An 18,222-nucleotide genomic window follows, 5' to 3' on the forward strand; every position below is an offset into this window, starting at 1 on the left:
TCAAAGAAGCGTGAAGCTAAAAATGTAGTGCATTCGTTCAGTAAACATGTAAGTACATTGAAATGCAATGCTAAATATAGGCCGTCTGAGACGCAACGCGCGATGGTTGTGCATGGTCAGGGCTCGGGAATCGGTACCCCCGCAAACACTCCACCCCCCTTAGCATAGGGCTGCCACACACCCCCAGGCGTCTGTTGCAAATCACGTTATACGCTCCCTCAAGGATTTAGTTGACTCAATAATATCACGTATATGAACTGACTAAGCTACTATAGGTATCTCCGTTTCCTGTACAATATTAAGTTTCGATGTTATCACTGGTTTTTGTATTTGAACCGTAGAAACGACTGTATTCTACTACAGATAACAGAAAAAGAACTAAAGAATTGTCCTAATTCGTACTTCAGCTGCTATTTATGAATTTATCTGAAATTTTATATTTAAGAACTTCAAATTTCGATTTAAACGACATTAAGATAGAATTATAGCTTAGGGATGTCATGAGGAATACTAAATGTCCCAGGATGTTGCATCAGTGTAAAGTCGACCAGTATTAAATCAGTCAAAGTTAAAAGTCATTCTATTACTATTATGTGCAAAAGAGAAGTTTACTCTTGACCAAATTAATACTCATCTTGACATTTATTTTGAAACTAACTTTTGGGCACGGGTCCCTCCCTAAATGCCTTGATAAAGCAGTGTAAATGACTCAGATATTATATGAAAGAATTACGAGGAACTTAAAGATTTATCTCTTTATAATATTAATATACAGAAAGTTACCAATTATTGTCTTAAATACTGCATTTACCATTTCATTTCTCTATAAAACAAAATTTCCAACTATACTATCGTTTATTTCTAGTTTGTGTTTCTAGCAAAATTGAATATTATGTTAGTTAATGAATGGCTTGCGCAATAGCATTAGCGAGTCCGCGTAATGGTAATTAATGCTAAGTGTTGCAATCTGCGTGGTATGCAGAATTTTTAGTACTCACCGCTCTACCATTATGCGTGCTCGTCATATATTTTAATTGACTGCCTGGTGGGAAGGCAGGAACAGTATTTCTGTTGATAAATTAAAATTGCTATGCTGCAATTGTTTTGATAGTGTTTTGACTTCGTATATACATGTTTTGCAATATCTATTTAGTATTGTTACGACATATTTTGCTGTACAATTTTTAATTAAATTTAGAATTAACATTGGCGAAATCTGTAACTTCAATTAAGAAGTTATTCAAAAATACAAGTAACCTTCGTTTTCAACTCCCCCTGTCTCAAAACATACTTATAATCGCATTACCTAGTCTTGCCATAAATATTGTAATAAAGAAAAAAGAAAATTGTTAACTGCAAATAACATTTATTACTTTTACAGTGTGTCAGTTTAATACATAAATATAAAACAATTAAAAATATAAAAAGCTTATTCGAAGTGGTCTCCATTGGCTGCAATACAGTCCTTTAAACGATGAGGCCAGTTATCAATAGAAGCACGCACTCTTTCCATGGGAAAATTCTTCACTGCCAATCGTATAGATTGTTTTAGGGACTCCAAATTATCATGGCGTTTAGAGCAAGCTGTACTCTCTAAAACTGACCACAAATCATAATCCAGCGGATTAAGATCGGGACTAGACGACGGCCAGTCTTCAGCTCTGATGAAGTCCGAAACGTTCGATTCCAACCAAGACTGCGTGGACCGAGCTTTATGACCCGGTGCCGAGTCTTGCTGGAAGGACCATACTTGGTTATTGAACATGGTGATGTTAAGGGGCTTAACTACCTTCTCAAGAATGGTATCTTGATACACTTGTGCCGATGTTTTGATACCTTTTTCACAAAAATATGGCTCAGTCACTCCTTCATAGCTAACACCCCACCAAACCATCACTGAAGTCGGATAATGTCCACGTTGCACTCTGTCGACTAATTGGGAAGCTTCCTTAGAGCTTTGAGCATAAATACGGTCATTTTGTTTGTTAAAATGTTGCTCAATTGTAAAAATTTTCTCATCCGTAAACAAAATTTTTCTGTGACCTCCCTTTGCGTACCGCTTCAGTAGTTGTTTCGATTTTACCACCCTATTCTTCTTTAAATTATCAGTTAAGAAATGGCCAGTGCGTCTCTTATAGGCTGCAAGTCCTAAGTCATCTTTTAAAATACGCGACATGGTTCTAGGTGCTATCTTCATTTCCCGAGATAAAATCTTTTGCTTTCGGACAGGATTTCTTCGAATTCTTTCCCTTACTGCTTTGACCACCTTTTTCGTACGAACACTACGTGGACGGCCAGATCTTTTTCTGTCACAAACAGAGGAGGTCTCATTGTACCTATTAATAGCCCGGTACACAAACATTTTACTAATACCAAGTGTATGGAGAGTTTTAAAAATTGCATTTGGCTCCATACCTACTTTGTGTAATGCTATCACAGCGATTCGGTTCTCTTTATCACCCCACACCATTTTAATATCGCAAAATATTTTACAATGTATTGGCGCCAAAATGAGAAAACACAATGAACAATCGTATAAAAATGACAGATTCGAAATTCAAATGTAATATTTTTTTATAATTAAGTGTAACAGTATTTATGGCCAGACTAAGTATATAGACATACTTCTCATATCTAAGACGGAATTGATCACAATGCATGCATAATTTATAGTACAAGCAATGGTTTTACCCACCCTGAAGTAAATTCATCAATCAATATACAAAAGGGAACGTGGCAACCCTACCCTGTTACATAAAGGGGGGGACTCGGGAAGAACGTATATAGGGGCGCGTGTCGGCCGTGTGCGTTGTTATGCACTTCGCATATGCATCGTACTTGCGCATGTGCGGTGTGGCCCGGTCAGTCAAACATGAATCCGTGGGCGCAGTGATGTAGGTCGGGAATGGAGCCGATAGCTTACAATCACACGCTATTTCGCAGATGAAAGTAATGTTGAGCCTTTATCCTCGCTGACGTTCTTTGCCAGTTAATACGCATGGATTAATTGCGTAGTAATTCTATTGTTGATTTGTTTTGCGTTCTAATTACGTAGATGTTTATTGAGATTGTTTTGATAGGTTTGGTCAGATATTTAGGGCCTATTTCGTGTGTTTTAAGTAAATTTTATTTGTCAGTTATCGTAAACAGCTAATTTAGATAGTACTCGTTTTATAACCATTTGTTTGAGACCATAGATTACAGTGACTTTTGTATTTGGTAAGTTTATACATTTATGTGTTAAGTAGAGGGTGACAGACCTAGATTTTTTTAAAGATTATTCGTTTTTCAAAATTATTTTATGACGTATTCAATACAAAACTATCATTATTGACAAATCGCATAAATATTTAGATAGGAACGCGTATAAGTGGCAGTAACAACGTTCCGACAGTCTCGTACAGAGACTCCTTTGTTTCTAGTTGCAATAAAATTTTATTTTCACGTAAATAACTGGCTTTATTGCCCCTAGTGGCCGTCCGAAGTACGTACCTGCCGTCTATAAGCACCTATTTACCAAGAGAGATTTATAGAATGTCTATTTACAGGGTGTTCGAAAATGTTTAGCACTACGGTAATTATCTCCATATTTTATTTAATGTATTTGAATTTTTTGTGAGATGATAATCGAAATTTATTCATTCTACAGACATGTAGCGTTGTATTAAAATTTCTAACACATTTTGAATGTTATAATTATATTAGAATTCATAAAATTTATGATTAAAACTTACATTTAGATGCACAATTTGTCAATTACCGTTTTAGCATCCAAGGTTTTATTGAAACGTTACACATTACGCTTTTATCCCCGAAGAGATAGGCACAGATGCAACCAGGGCACCTGCTTTTCACCTTGTGTGTTCCGTTCCATGATATGGTGGAGGGGCGGGCAGCCTATTTACCATATTGGGCATAGATTCCAGAGTCTAGACTGATCCTGGGTTGAAAATCCAATATTACTATGCCCAAGCCAATATCACCTTAATGCAGTATACTGTGCAGGTAATATTATAAACTTCACAATAAAAATAACATTACAACAATAATTTCGGGAAAAATCATATTTTTTCTCGAAAATGTTCCCGACTTTTTTTCATATATGTGAAAGATGTAAGGTAAAACTTGCATGTGACCCGTAAACGGTTTAGAAGTCAAAATTGACAGAATATTACGAAAATTAGGAAAATAATATTATTCTAGTTATAAACTTATCAGCTCATTGAAATTAAACTAATTTTCCGGATTCTATCGCGGTTTTTTGTTTTTTATTTTTTATCTCGACGTTTCGAAGACTTTGCAGCCTTCATGGTCACGGGGGGACTGAGGTGTTGTTGATACATAAGAAATCATTATCAGCTCATATAAATAGAAGTAAAAAGAACAATAAAAAACGTAGAAACCGAAGTGAATTATCCCCAGCCCGCGTATAAATATTGTCTACGGGAAGTCACCTTGCAGAAAATAATTTTATTTGACCGTCTCGTCATTGAGCGAAGTTTTCAATAAAAGTATAATATGATCTTACAACTTGATATTAATTTCGCCGTCTTTAACATTGCCTTTTTTATTTTAACTTAAGTTTGCCGCTGGCTTAGGCTGTTGGTTAATAGAAAATTCGTTTTAATGATATATACATTTTCACTCTCTACTATTGGTAATGTTACAAGAAATATCTGAGACGTTCTCTATAGGAATTTCGAAGGTGTGTGAAGTCTGCTAATAGGTACTAGGCCAGCGTGGTGGACTAAGGCCTAATCCCTCTCAGTAGTAGAGGAGGCCCGTGCTCAGCAGTGGGCAAGTATATAATACAGGGCTGATATTATTATTATTATTACAACAAATATAAGACTAGTTGTAGGTATTAGACGCCTTCGACGTATTTATATTTGTGTTCAAACGATCGTGTAAATATAAATTTAACAAATTTACTGGTACCACCGCAATGTCTATTTCGGCCGCCAAGCAGCAGTCACTGTTGTGTTCCGGTTTGAAGGACAATGTAGCCAGTGTAACTACTGGACATAATAAGACTTCACATCTCATGTCTCAGGATGGCGAGTGCAGTGGAATACCAAACAATACTTTGTAATTGTAAGTGTTGGGTGGTGTTTTTACTGTTTATGGGCGGTCGTATCGCCTACCATCAGGCGAACGGCAAGCTGGTTTCGTAATTCAAGTCGCAATAAAAAATATATTATGTACCTACTACTTATTCGGTAAAGAATACCCTATAATGGCAAAATATTTTTCTGAAACAAGACATTTTACAATTAAAATATATTAAGTTTAACACTAATTACTCGTTAATTATTGTTTAACAATCTAACAAGGTATAAAAATAGTGTAATAGTAATTATGGCATTGTCAACAATTATACTTATAATATCTGTCTGTTAGAAATTAAAACTTGCATGTTACGTTACACTAGTATAACATTTATTATTTATATCACGGAAAAAATGTTTACACATAAAAAAGTTTTACTGTATAATCGTGATGGAATGGAAGAGCATAATTTGGGCTATTTGGTCCGACCGCCTCGGTGGCGTTGTTACGATACTGCAGTGCTGAGGTCTCGGGTTTGATAATCGGATCAGGCAAAGTGATTTTGGTTTTATTAGGTAGGAGCCTGGAGTCTGGAATTTGTGCCCGATATGACGATGGGTCCGCCACGGCGGAAAGTGGGTGTACCAGTTGCGCCTCTGCCTACCCTTTCAAGGATAAAAGGCGTGATTATGTGCGTCTCATAAAAAATGTGTACTCTTCAAAAAAAGTTTTACAGTATCAGCCTGGTGGAATGGTAGAGCCAAATTTGGGCTATAAAGTCAGATATTTATCTGGTTCTAATTTATTTAAATTCGACACTAGGTTTGACTTGGTTAGCACCTCACTTGGCCTGTGTTCAGCGGCCGACAAAAGATTAATCTAACTACAACACGAGATTATATAACATATTAAATACATTTATTTTCCTGAACCACAAAAATAAAATAGCAATAAACATGTAATACAAAGTATGAACTCATTAAATATTAGTGATACATATATACTTATAATAATTTTCATTGGCCTTTGTTGATATATTAGGTTTCATGTTTGCGGGAGTAGTCATTAACGAGAAAACATCGTTTCCTCTCCGAACACTATTTCAAATTAATTTGCAAAATTGCTAAATGTATTAGAGTTCAACACTTACAACTTTTTGTGCTTATGTTAAATGTATGATAGCTAAGCAGGCATGCAAAGAGGCCGCGAACCCATACGCACAGTGAAAATGGTAATGTGTGTGTAAACCAGTATTAGACTCGTGTCTACACTCGTATGGGTGTTGGTGTGTGTAAGTACACAGGGTTGCCAATCATGTTTTTAAGAGAAATTACATTTAATTTAATTTTCATCTCTGTAACAAAATTCTTTTATGTAACAACATTCTCAGTAAAGGCCAGGTCAAAAGTACCCGGAACCGGAGGGAATGCATGAAAGGATTAATGAAGGTTGAGGAAGCTCGAGAAGTATGTCAGGACCATGCAAAGTGGCAATCTATAGTCTCTGCCTACCCCTATGGGATAAAGGCGTGATACTATGTATGTATGTATGTAAGTACCAAAATATCAAATAATTACTTTGATTAAGTGTAATTCTTTATGATAAATAAATAATTATTATAGAACACAATGCGTAGAAGACAATATTAAATATTGTAAATTCCGATGGTTAAAGGTATTTACATAATTTCCAGATTCTGTAAACACATCCACTAAGCACATTTCAACACAAAATACCGTATTTATAAACTTGAAATGATTCAAAATTTTGCCAAACAGCGCCAACCCTAGTTATACATAATACATTTGCATTCGCCCGCTGTACCAGCACTATGGCAGTCGGCGGTCTGGCTGAATACTCGATCAGTGTGTCACATTCAAACGCAGAGATTATAAAATTGTTTTCGTATTTTCTCGCAGTAATTGTGTAAATGTTATATTATTTTAAATTATGATTTATCACGGATGATGACAAATGTGTTGCGACTGATTAATTTTGAATTTCGAATTTTCGCAATTTCAAATAAATTTATCGGATATTTCTGTGTTTTGATTTTTTTAATGAAAATAGCTTATTTCCCTGCCATTGAGCCCATATTTACTGGCGCAAGTAACAAATATGGCGGGAAATTGTAACAAACAACAAACTTATTTATCTGTAGCATTTTTAAACGCAAAAGAAAAATAAAACTTTCCAAAACACTTAGGTATTTAAAAAGCATATGACGGAAATGTGGTATTTCTGGAAAAAAAAGTGTTTTTCTCCCAAATTAAAATATTTTGACATTTATGGTTACTACCTGCAGACGTTGAAGACAATAATTATACTATATTTGTGCAAGGGCAAAAAAAGAATTAAATAAACTTTAAACTAATGTAGAGGTGACTTGCTAATTTAATCGTAAACGTGGGCCATTTTATTAAAACCTTTACAAATACAGGCGCTAGTATGACAGCGGTAGAGGTGAGAGAGGTCGCAGTTAATTGGCAACAATCACAGAGTTAGCAACAGTTGCGTAAGCAAGTGTCGTTTACCCCGCGGCCTTCGCAACGCTTCCCGCTTCCTACGTCACTATCTGGTGACAAACAACGTTCACAATACGCGGAATATATTATATCGTTTCATATGTATATTATACTGATAGCAGACTTCAATGTTTGAAGAAAGTCGATGAAATGAATTTATCGTGTAAATATAAAAAAAAAAATATATATATATTTTTTGATATTTCGAAACTTTTCATGGTCCTTCGTGCTCTTTCATGCGCGTGAAGAAGCAAACACTGATACCTATCTTAAAAACAGGTTTGCCATACGTGCATGTAGATACGTTATATATTTCAGAGCACCTTACAGCGTGCTTTTAATTCCCCATCTAAACAAGGCTTCCTCCGAAAATGTTCTTTTTTCAACTGTCTTCTAAAATTTTCATCATCTCGAGTAAAGTCGTTTTTTAACAACAAAGAACCTTTGTGATGAAAAAGATTTCTTGACTACGCAGCGCGCTCGCAAGAAAAGAAAGCGCAGAAATCGCTTACACGCCGCCCGTACAGCGTACTTTTCCGCCAGAAATAAACGACAATAACCAAATGGCATTTTGACGTTTTTCTTGCATACTCCAAGTCCAGAGCAAACACAACAGTAAGACAACATCATAGAAATGCTAGAGGCGCACGGCACGCGCGCTAATGCGCCATTGACACGGTTTGTGATGGACCTCGGCGACATTTCGAGCGGGTCACGTCCAAGCACGTGCGTGTACATTTCGTATAACACTGTTACACAACCAACAAATGAACAGAGCATTCCCATCCCAAATGTCATACAGATTTGCAAGCGTATTCGTATGTAGGCAGACGTCAAATGCACGAAACGACTGCCCGGGCATCGTGGGTCATTCGGACGGTCAAACATAACGATCATTTCAAGGACAAAGCGGAGTTGTGATACTTTACATCTTTGTACTGTGACCTCAACAGCCGAACGGAAAAGAAGCCTTATTATAGTAGTGTCAGTTTAAATGGATATTAGTGCTTAGTAACATCCATTTAAGTAAGTTGAACTAATTGGTTTAGCTGAATTGCATTGTATTATTTTATTTACAGCACCAACTATGACAATACTGTAGCTAAATAATTTAAGCGAATTACACAACTTGGGACAGTTTCGGGTCCATATTAATGTGTATTACGTATTTCTTTAGTGATTTTATATACGAGTAACATTATTATTGTATCTATTTTTGAAAATACCACAAACATATATTTTTTTTAGAAAATTACTGAAACTATGAATGTAACTAAAAAAATAAACTTTTTTACTTTTCTAATTTAAACAACAATATTTTTGACGATTGTAAAACGCGTATTATAGCTATCCATATCCCAGTATTATCAAGTAAAAATATTTTTAACAAAATTCAATATTATTTATAACTGGAATCAGAATAATAATTCGAATGTTTTATAATATAGAGATAAAATGGTAACTGAGTTAATTTAAGGAAATTCGGCACGAGTCCACAATTGAAATTCAACTGTTTTGCAATGCAAATGCTGACAACTTATTATTTAATCATAATACAATAATTAATAAAACATTTATTCGTTGCAGATTATAACGCCGCCCCGCTGTTCGCCTCAGAAAACGCCTCCAGTGGTAAGTAACAATAAGAATACTTAATTATTTCTTATGTTTACGCGAATAGACATTGGAATAAAATAATGTTTCGAATTTTATCGCGGTTTTTTATATTATAATTTTCTCCATACAGTCTCCCTGCGACCATGAAGGCTGCAAAATCTTCAAAACGTAGGGAAAACATTATAAAATAAAAATCCGCGAAAAAATCCGAAAAATAGTTTTATTTTAATAAAAATGCATGTTAAATTAACGGTGAAGGAAAACATCGTGAGGAAACCTGCACATCTGAGAAGTTCTCTATAGGAATTTCGAAGGTGTGTGAAGTCTACCAACCCGCACTAGGCCAGCGTGGTCGACTAAGGCCTAATCCCTCTCAGTAGTAGAGGAGGCCCGTGCTCAGCAGTGGGCAAGTATATAATACAGGGCTTTTTTTTTTTTTTTTTACGTAGATAAATCGTCAGTTGACTATCTCCCGCCTTGGGATGGGCGGGAGAGCGTGTCAGACTTTTACTGACTAAGAACCTACGGTGTTCCCATCCTTTGGCTAATAAATATATAAATAATAATCATGGATATTTCGGCCTTTAAAATTTAATATGACGAAATTTTAAAGGCAGAAATATCCATGATTATTAATTATTTTTACATTTTTCTTTCAACTGCGAGAACTAATCACTAACTAGACGTGAATTTAAATTCTTTACTTGCCAATACTTGTTTAGTTACCCAGATTAAAGGCGAAACAAAATGTATGAAAATGGACCTTGAGGTATCGCCTTAATAATAAGATAAATAGAAAATGTATAAAGGTTAGATGTCGACAATTTAAAAACGAGCATAAATAGTTAAACCAAAAATATTTGGCGTTCAATAACCTAGTAACAAATAGTTTCTATTAACACAAAGATATGGCAATGTTGTAATAAAATAAGATTACAATACATAATAACAAACACCGACGTCATTTGGACGTAACGAAATAGCTCGTGTTATATGAGACGTGCCTAATAATATGTTGACAATGAACTCTGTCCAAAAAGATAATGATCTGTAGTATTTACATTGCGAATAAATTGTAGTAATTGTATAAGCATTGATTAATTATGAAAAACATTATTTATCAAATAATATAATCGTAATTGTGCTAGCATAGATTCATTATGAAATATACTATTTATTAAATTGTATAATCATAGCGGCGATAGCCTAGTTGGTTGTGGAACATACTGTCAAGACCAATGTCCGCAGGTTCAAATCCCAAGTGCACACACCTCTGACTTTTCGAAAATTATGTGTGTATTTGTAAATTATTGCTTGCATTAACGGTGAAGGAAAACATCGTGAGGGAACCTTCAAAACTGAGAAATTCTCTACATGTATTTTGTGAATGTGTGAAGTATAGTTTGTCATAATATTGAAAATATTGCCTGTAACCCATTGTTATTGCTCTTTATCTAGGTACCACCATAAGTTAGTTTTCTTTTTTAATATTGCTTTCATCGTTTGATATTAAATTAACTGAATATTAATTGTATAAAACAATAATAATCTACAACATATCAACTATCAAACATAAGTTTCTAGATTGTCTTGTCTCGCGTTGTTGAACAGTTCCCTATTTACTAGGTCACTTGGTTTGGAAGTAGGTTATCGTGAATTCCAATATGTTTCACTGGAAAACGATAGCCCTATGATATGCCATATTCTTGCAGGACGTTTGATACAAATTATATTAAAAGTTACCTAATTTATAAGTGTACAATCGATTTTCGTATAACTTTTACTATTATTATACCATTACCCTATTATTTTAAGTATAAATAATATCAGGCCTAAATTGTATGGTAACTTGCTTTGGGACACTGGCCTTCTCGAAACCTAAGAAGGTTTCGGCCTAAGTCCATGTTTATAAGTGAATTTACTAAAGGCAAGAACCTAGATAGCACTTCGTTATTATGACTTATATAAATACTTAATGCCATAGTCGTTATATAAGTATATCGTTTAAAGCCGCTTTACCAGCCGATGAGACAGTGTGACGCTTTCTATGACAGACACATGGCTATGGTCGAGCGGAGGTGGAGCATTTTTTACTGTCAACCTATTATCGACATTGTCAGCATTGAAATAATATTCAAAATCAATTAACACAAAAATGGAATGCAATTTATCGTTGTTAATGGATTTTGGATATTATTTCAATTAAGACAATAACGATAATCGTTTGAAGGTAAACAATTCTCTGCGCTATGCTCCGTCATATATGCACCGGCCCTTAGAAGACACACAAATATTAGATATACCGACCAATTTAAATAGGAATAATATGTATTTCCTTAAAATATTATATTAACTAATATCGAAATCTTGTGGGTAGTTTAAGAAATTTTCGAATTAAATATATGGCCTTATAAATCAACCACAAAGATAAAATATAATGCGGAATTTCTGAAGCAGAAACAGTACGAAGTGCGAATATAAATTCGCACTTATTTTAGTTAGGTATATCTTTAAAACTGAAAATGTCACTATAATGAATAAATTTTGTATTTATGTTTTGTATATTTTAACTATATACAGAAAAATTACAAAGCATTATACTTAGGCTTTAACAGTAAAATTCTATTTCACTACAAAAAAATCTCATCAACCTCCAGCAACATATCACAAAAGCAGATACAGATTCATAAAATATATTATATTACTGGAAACATATTTTTATACCCAGTAAATGCTCATGAGCGCGTAATTTATACACGGGAGGCAGTGTGGGCGGATATCCTTTCGTTTCTGTGCAAATTGCTTCGAGTATTTCAAAGCATAAATTATCTGTTTTGTTGGCTCGCCTAACGAGAAAGTTGAAATGTAGCGTAAATGTATTATTAACGTATTTCTAAAAGGAGATATTAATAACTCCGGCACTTATACTTGAGTACCAGTTCTATGGCCTCACAAACGGGTCTGTATGCAGAATTCAATTTAAATGTTTTACATAGCTCTATGGGATTTTCAGTAATCTTACCTACGAGGAAACTAAAATATTTGTTCGAAGCTCTTCACCTAGCGTAGAATTAATTACCAGGAAAGAATTAGTCAGTTGTAACTTGTAAAATAGGTGCCGCTTTATATATTCATTATGGATACATTTAAAAAAATGCCATTTAAGAAATCTCAATCACATATTTAGTTGTACGAACATGATCATAATTCATAAACTTGACATTGTCTTAAAAGTATTATTATTTAGTTATTACACAGTCCTTATATAACAAAGTCCCCCCGCCATGTCTGTTTGTCTGGACGCGATAAACTCAAAAACTATTGAATGTATTTTGATGATATTTTGTATGGAAATAGAAGAGAACCCCTGGAAGGGATATAGGCTACTTTTAATCCCAAAAAAATATATAGTGCATAAATTATTTCACGCGAACGAAGCAGCAAGCAAATGCTAGTAATTAATATGTATCTACATAAACTTCCCACTTATATACTTATTTTTACAACTTACAGCACAATTCGTAGTTGTCATTTGTAAAAGTCGTATCTATCATCAAAATACGTGTCGACACACATTTTGTGAATAATTAATATGTCCCCTGCAATTAAAGAAATGAATGTGACATGAACAAATGTTTTGCAAGATATTAAACGCCTCGCAGCAACATTAAGTCGTCAGTTTATTGGTTTAGTCATGTAAATTATTTGTATGTAATCTCGACGTGCACTTAGTTGACATCGATTTGCGTTGGTTTAGTAACAACACATCAAATATTATAATACCAGACATTGAGCATTTATAACCGTAGAACTCTGCTAAATATTAAGAGGTGACGATTATTATAGTCAAAAGTTTTGTATAAATTATGTTATAAAACAAAAGCTTATGAATTTCTGGTTTAACCAGATACAAGATAAAATAAAAATAAAATTTGAAATAATGATTAAACGAATGTTAGACACTAAAATTAAACTATTTATCGGATTTTATCGCGGTTGTTTCATGTGTTTTCATTAATTTTATTATGAAAACGACACTAAAATTGTTGATTTCGTACATCTCCTCCTAAAGAACACATCACTTTAATTCTCTACCAACACCATTAAACAATTTGATAAGGAAAATTTTGTTACAGTAAAATTAAAAAAAAATAAAATATATTTTTTATTGCAGTAAATTGTAATTCTGTATATTCTCGTCCGTAATTTTGCGCAGTAAATACTCCGGGCCATTTGCATGGTTTAGGATCTTAACATTTTACTAAAAAAGCGATAAGAATTTTCTCATCGTTAAATATGTGCCAGTTTGTATATTCAATACCAGACAAAACAAAGAGAATTCTAGAAATCGTCTATGTTTAGACACATTTTTTAAGCACTCAATAAACGTGGAAAACACTCGAAGATTACCACCGAAGACAAGATGTAAGCAGTGCGCGATAACCAAACGTGATTACAGTGATATTTCCAATAGCCGGCAATAGGTTGTTAACCCAGTAAGATAGTGTTATCGCGAGCCGCGCCGAGCGCCGACGCGCAGCCTACGTACTTCCGCGCAACCACGCTAACGTATGTAGGTTAAAATTAGTGAACATCAGCCAACTGATAGCACGTTATGTAATATTACATAATTATCCTGCGCTTTATGCACTTTACACTGTGAAGGATTTTTTTATTGATTATTAATTTTTATTAAATAATTTAATCCATTGCACTACCCTCTCTTTCTCTTTCTTGTTTTAAATCCATTCCATGGTTGTCTGGAAGACATTGCCTAGAGCGTAAACATCGCCATTTGTACATGTGCCTTTTGTCTCTCTTTTCTTATTGGTATTGTTTTTATGTTTGGTACAATAAAGAGTATGAATAAATAAATAAAAAGATTATGTGAAATAGTTTATGTATAAGAAATTGGAATGTGTTTTGCTAAGTTACCCGCCTTTATCAGCGAAAGGTTAGCAAAGGTGCAACCAGAGCACTCACTTTTCGCTATTTGTGAACTATGACGTGATAGGGGCGAGCCTGTCGCCATGAAGGGCACATATCCAGACAGCGGATTGATACTGAGTAGCAATGCCCAATATATTATTTCCCGATCCGTGATTCGAACCCAGGACTCAGAGAGGTGTACCACGCAATACAATTACGCTATCAAAGCACTTCTTTCTTTAGTTATATTAAAATGCGAAAATGATTTATACTTCTTTCATTTATGAAGGAGCATCGTGATGGATATTTGGTACATATTGTTTACTAGTCGCAGCAAAGCAAGCAACATAACTTACGGTCGAACCACAAGCAGTAATATCTAATATCACCATTCAATTTAATTCCGACATTAAACAAACGAGGTGAAGGTTCTCTTTTATTGGATTATGATATTTCATATCTTTACCTACATTTTGCATAATGACCGATAGTAAATGTCACAGTGCCATTGTAGCCAATATCTAGATTCAGCTGTCTGATAAATAAAAATAAAATCCATAGCAAAATCCCCTCGTTGTTTAATATTTACCTATTATTTACCGGGAGTCGGCTTTAGGTGGATTCCCAGATCATGGTTCTATCTCGACTTACTTTTCCTTGGTTTGTAGTTAGTACAGACTGTCAGAGTTTAGAGGATATCATAGGTAGATGGTATACAGTTATCCAAACCGACATGAAACTGTGGAACGTTGGGTCAACCCCACAATAATGAGATAAGGGCAGGAATATAATGTGGTATAAATATACCTTATCTTACTACCTGTGACGATAAACACATAGCTACGCTCTACCCGGCAAATTCTATGGTTCTTGCACGAATTACTGTTAGTACTAGCACCATTGTCGATGTACTTAGTGACGTCATCCCACATCAATATTACATGCAGTATGATGTCTAGCTAACTTGCGTTGGTAATACCGCGTAAGTGTAAAATGTGGTTAAGAATTATGAATAAAAAATTTGTTATGGTATCAATCTCACTTAGGGTTTTTACGGCACTCCCGCAGCATTCACCTGACAGGGACGTAGCTACTGTCGTATCAACCGTAACAATTATATAGGACACCCGAAGTTCAGGGTCTCCTCTTGACACATACCTACATTGAACTGAGCGGGGAGCCAAAAGTTCGCACTGCCCTAAAGGGCCCCTAACATTATTTGACATAGGGCCCCTATATCACAAGCTATGCAAATTTCCAATGCTTGTTGCGCGGTATTTTACTATCCCCGACAATATAATAATTTGGAAATCCCTTTCTCGTATACTTCGGAATTTCCCATTAAATCAGCGAGATAATGGTATCTTTTTTAGTTATCCTGGTCACGTTCTCACACATCTGAGCGTTATCTGAACAATATATTGTGTACAGTAATGCATTCCCGGGATAGTTGCGCCTGCGCATAGATCAGGAAGAAAATGCGAGCCGCTGTAGACGACGCGCCATATGGAATGCAAGCTTAGGGCTGCATCGTGTGTTGTGGGTAATACATCTAAAATATAATATTAACTTATTAATAATAATTTATTGCACACTCAGAAATAAGATGTGGAACATTATAAAAAAAATAACAAATAACTAATAACTAAACCAGCGGTTTTCACTCCAAACAATTTCAGACAGATCACCATAGTATAGACAAAAAAAGGACTTCCGACTATTTTTTAACGTGAGTAAAACCGTGTTGTTTTCGACTAATAAAAAAAAAGGCAGAAAAGTTTAAACAAAGTATATTGCGTCTATTAAAATAAAAATAAAATCACATTAACTTGCATTTGTTCTAAAATCCTAATTAAAAACTGTCTAAAATCATCTCTATATTACCTTTCTTCTACACCCACATCAAATTATGATTACAGTAACGTCCTCGAATATTGGTTACACAAATAACGTCATATAGGCCACCTACGGAGTATTGTCTGATAACACCTAGATATAATTTGATAATAATATTTATATTTTTATATTGACGCGTGTAATTATTTATTTAGAGTTATAACAGTCAATTTTTAATTGAATAATATGTAAATTAAAATAAATAACATTTAGAATTATCCAATGCATGATTTTTATCATTTCATATTTAATTTTAGAAATAACTATTCCCGTTTCAGTATTAATAATTACCTCAATTGATTACCTTAAATAGCAATACAAGCTACTATAATAGCAAGGTATATTTTCATTTATAGATCTATACATCATTTGATTTATCTATAAAAACAGCAATCACAATTTTGCAATGTTATATAAGATATTTTTATTATTTATAACACAATTTGCTTGTCTTTATTTATATATCTATTTATTATAGTCATAGAAAGCTATTCCTATCACGCTGCAAACTGGTCCACTAATTGTATTATTCATCTTTTGTTTGAATATGATTGATTGTAATTCATCAAATATTTCTGTTCGTCAATTAGGCTACCATTGGCGTAGTTCTTTACTATTGTGTAACCAACACAATATGATAATCATCAACACTTTCGAAAACAAATTGAACATGCGTATCTTATTTTAGAGAAAGGATTTTTATGATTTATTGATGCAGTTGCTTTTTATTTATTTTTAGGGTTCCGTAGCTCTAAAGGAATCTTATAGGAGCAATTTGTTGTCAGTCTGTCGAGATCCTTATTCGTAGGAACGCGTAGTTATAAAGTTTAAATTAATATTAAATACTCCGGTGTAGGGTCCTTTCAGGTATGAAAAATTTAACTTTATTTTACGCGACTAAAGGACATGAACGTTTATGCCGCATAGTTGATTTAGAATTATGAAATTGAGCTAGAACAATATAAGCGAAATTACTATAACGAACTTATTAATGATTTCTTATGTTTACGCGAATGTTAGACATTGAAATTAAACTAATTTTCCGGATTCTATCGCGGTTTTTTGTTTTTTATTTTTCTCCGACGTTTCGAAGACTTTGCAGCCTTCATGGTCACAAACTTATTATTTGCATTTGGTGCAATAACCTTGTCTAGGGATCGGATTGCAGAGTTAAGTTTGTCAAGTTTGTACTTATTGCTTTGGCTACAAGTTTGCACAGACCCTTGGTCCGCGCAGCGACGTTCTCAGTTCTCAGACAGTACGTTTATAGTACTATTTATAGCAGTATAAAATTAGTTTAGAAATAAATTGTTGAAGTACATACTTTTTCTCTTCATCACACCTGGTATTAAATATAATAAAGTCTAAGAAAATATGAACCAGCAACAGGCTGCAGATATAATATTAAATAATCGATTTTAAGTAACTACAATATGTTTATTCAAATTTAATTTTATAATATTGGTCCCTCAGACTAAGTTAAGTTTAACTTTGTCGCTGGTAAACCAAGATACTGGCTATGACCAATTAGGGTACCCCTGGAAATTATAGTATTATCTCATCGTTACTGTTAAGTCAAAATAAATTAATATAAATATATGAATTTATTCTAAGTAGAATTAAGTCTCTGTAACAATTTTTTCAATGAACAATTTCAATTCCAATTTATATTTACTTATGATACAAAAATACAATGCAAAAGTGATATAAAAAGTTGGCAACCTTAACACTACGTCAATGGAGAAATCGGCGACAAACGAAGGCGCCACGAGCCTCGTTAATTAACATTTGATTTCGCAGACCTAGTTGTTCCATGAAGTAGTTAAGCGAAAGTGCTCACATACTTGTATTCGCATTCGGTTTTAAGTGTACAGCTTAGAATGTTTCAAAAAACGCGACTCATAAGTCGATGACGTTTAATTTTAATGTTTGTGATTGGTCGAAAGACCAATGCGTCAGTCACGTGATTATCTCTCAACCAATCCCAATAAGGCTATACAGTGTCGTGTCGTGTTTTTTACCATGTTCTAAGGACACTATATTTATTTATTTTGAATTAATAAATTACACCAATGTATTAATTGAAAACATAATGAATTCACTTGTTTTTGGAAAATATAATTTGGATTTATTGTAAACTGCGGGACTTCATATTTTATTTATATATCAAATATTTAAGTATTATGAACAGTGACAAACAGGGCTA

At 34.1% G+C, this 18,222-nt stretch overlaps 1 protein-coding gene across 3 annotated transcripts in view; it reads left to right on the top strand.

Moving 5' to 3' along the window:
* LOC115453818 (ecdysone receptor-like) overlaps positions 1-18,222 on the top strand; it is a 279,568-nt gene that overhangs the window by 116,799 nt on the left and 144,547 nt on the right. For all 3 annotated transcript variants that reach the window (XM_030182564.2, XM_030182557.2, XM_030182576.2), the window contains one exon: positions 9,162-9,206. The gene's annotated coding sequence lies outside the window, so the exon portion shown is untranslated. The remainder of the gene's footprint in view (positions 1-9,161; positions 9,207-18,222) is intronic.

This window comes from Manduca sexta, chromosome 17, assembly GCF_014839805.1.
Source record: "Manduca sexta isolate Smith_Timp_Sample1 chromosome 17, JHU_Msex_v1.0, whole genome shotgun sequence".
Lineage (NCBI taxonomy): Eukaryota > Metazoa > Arthropoda > Insecta > Lepidoptera > Sphingidae > Manduca > Manduca sexta.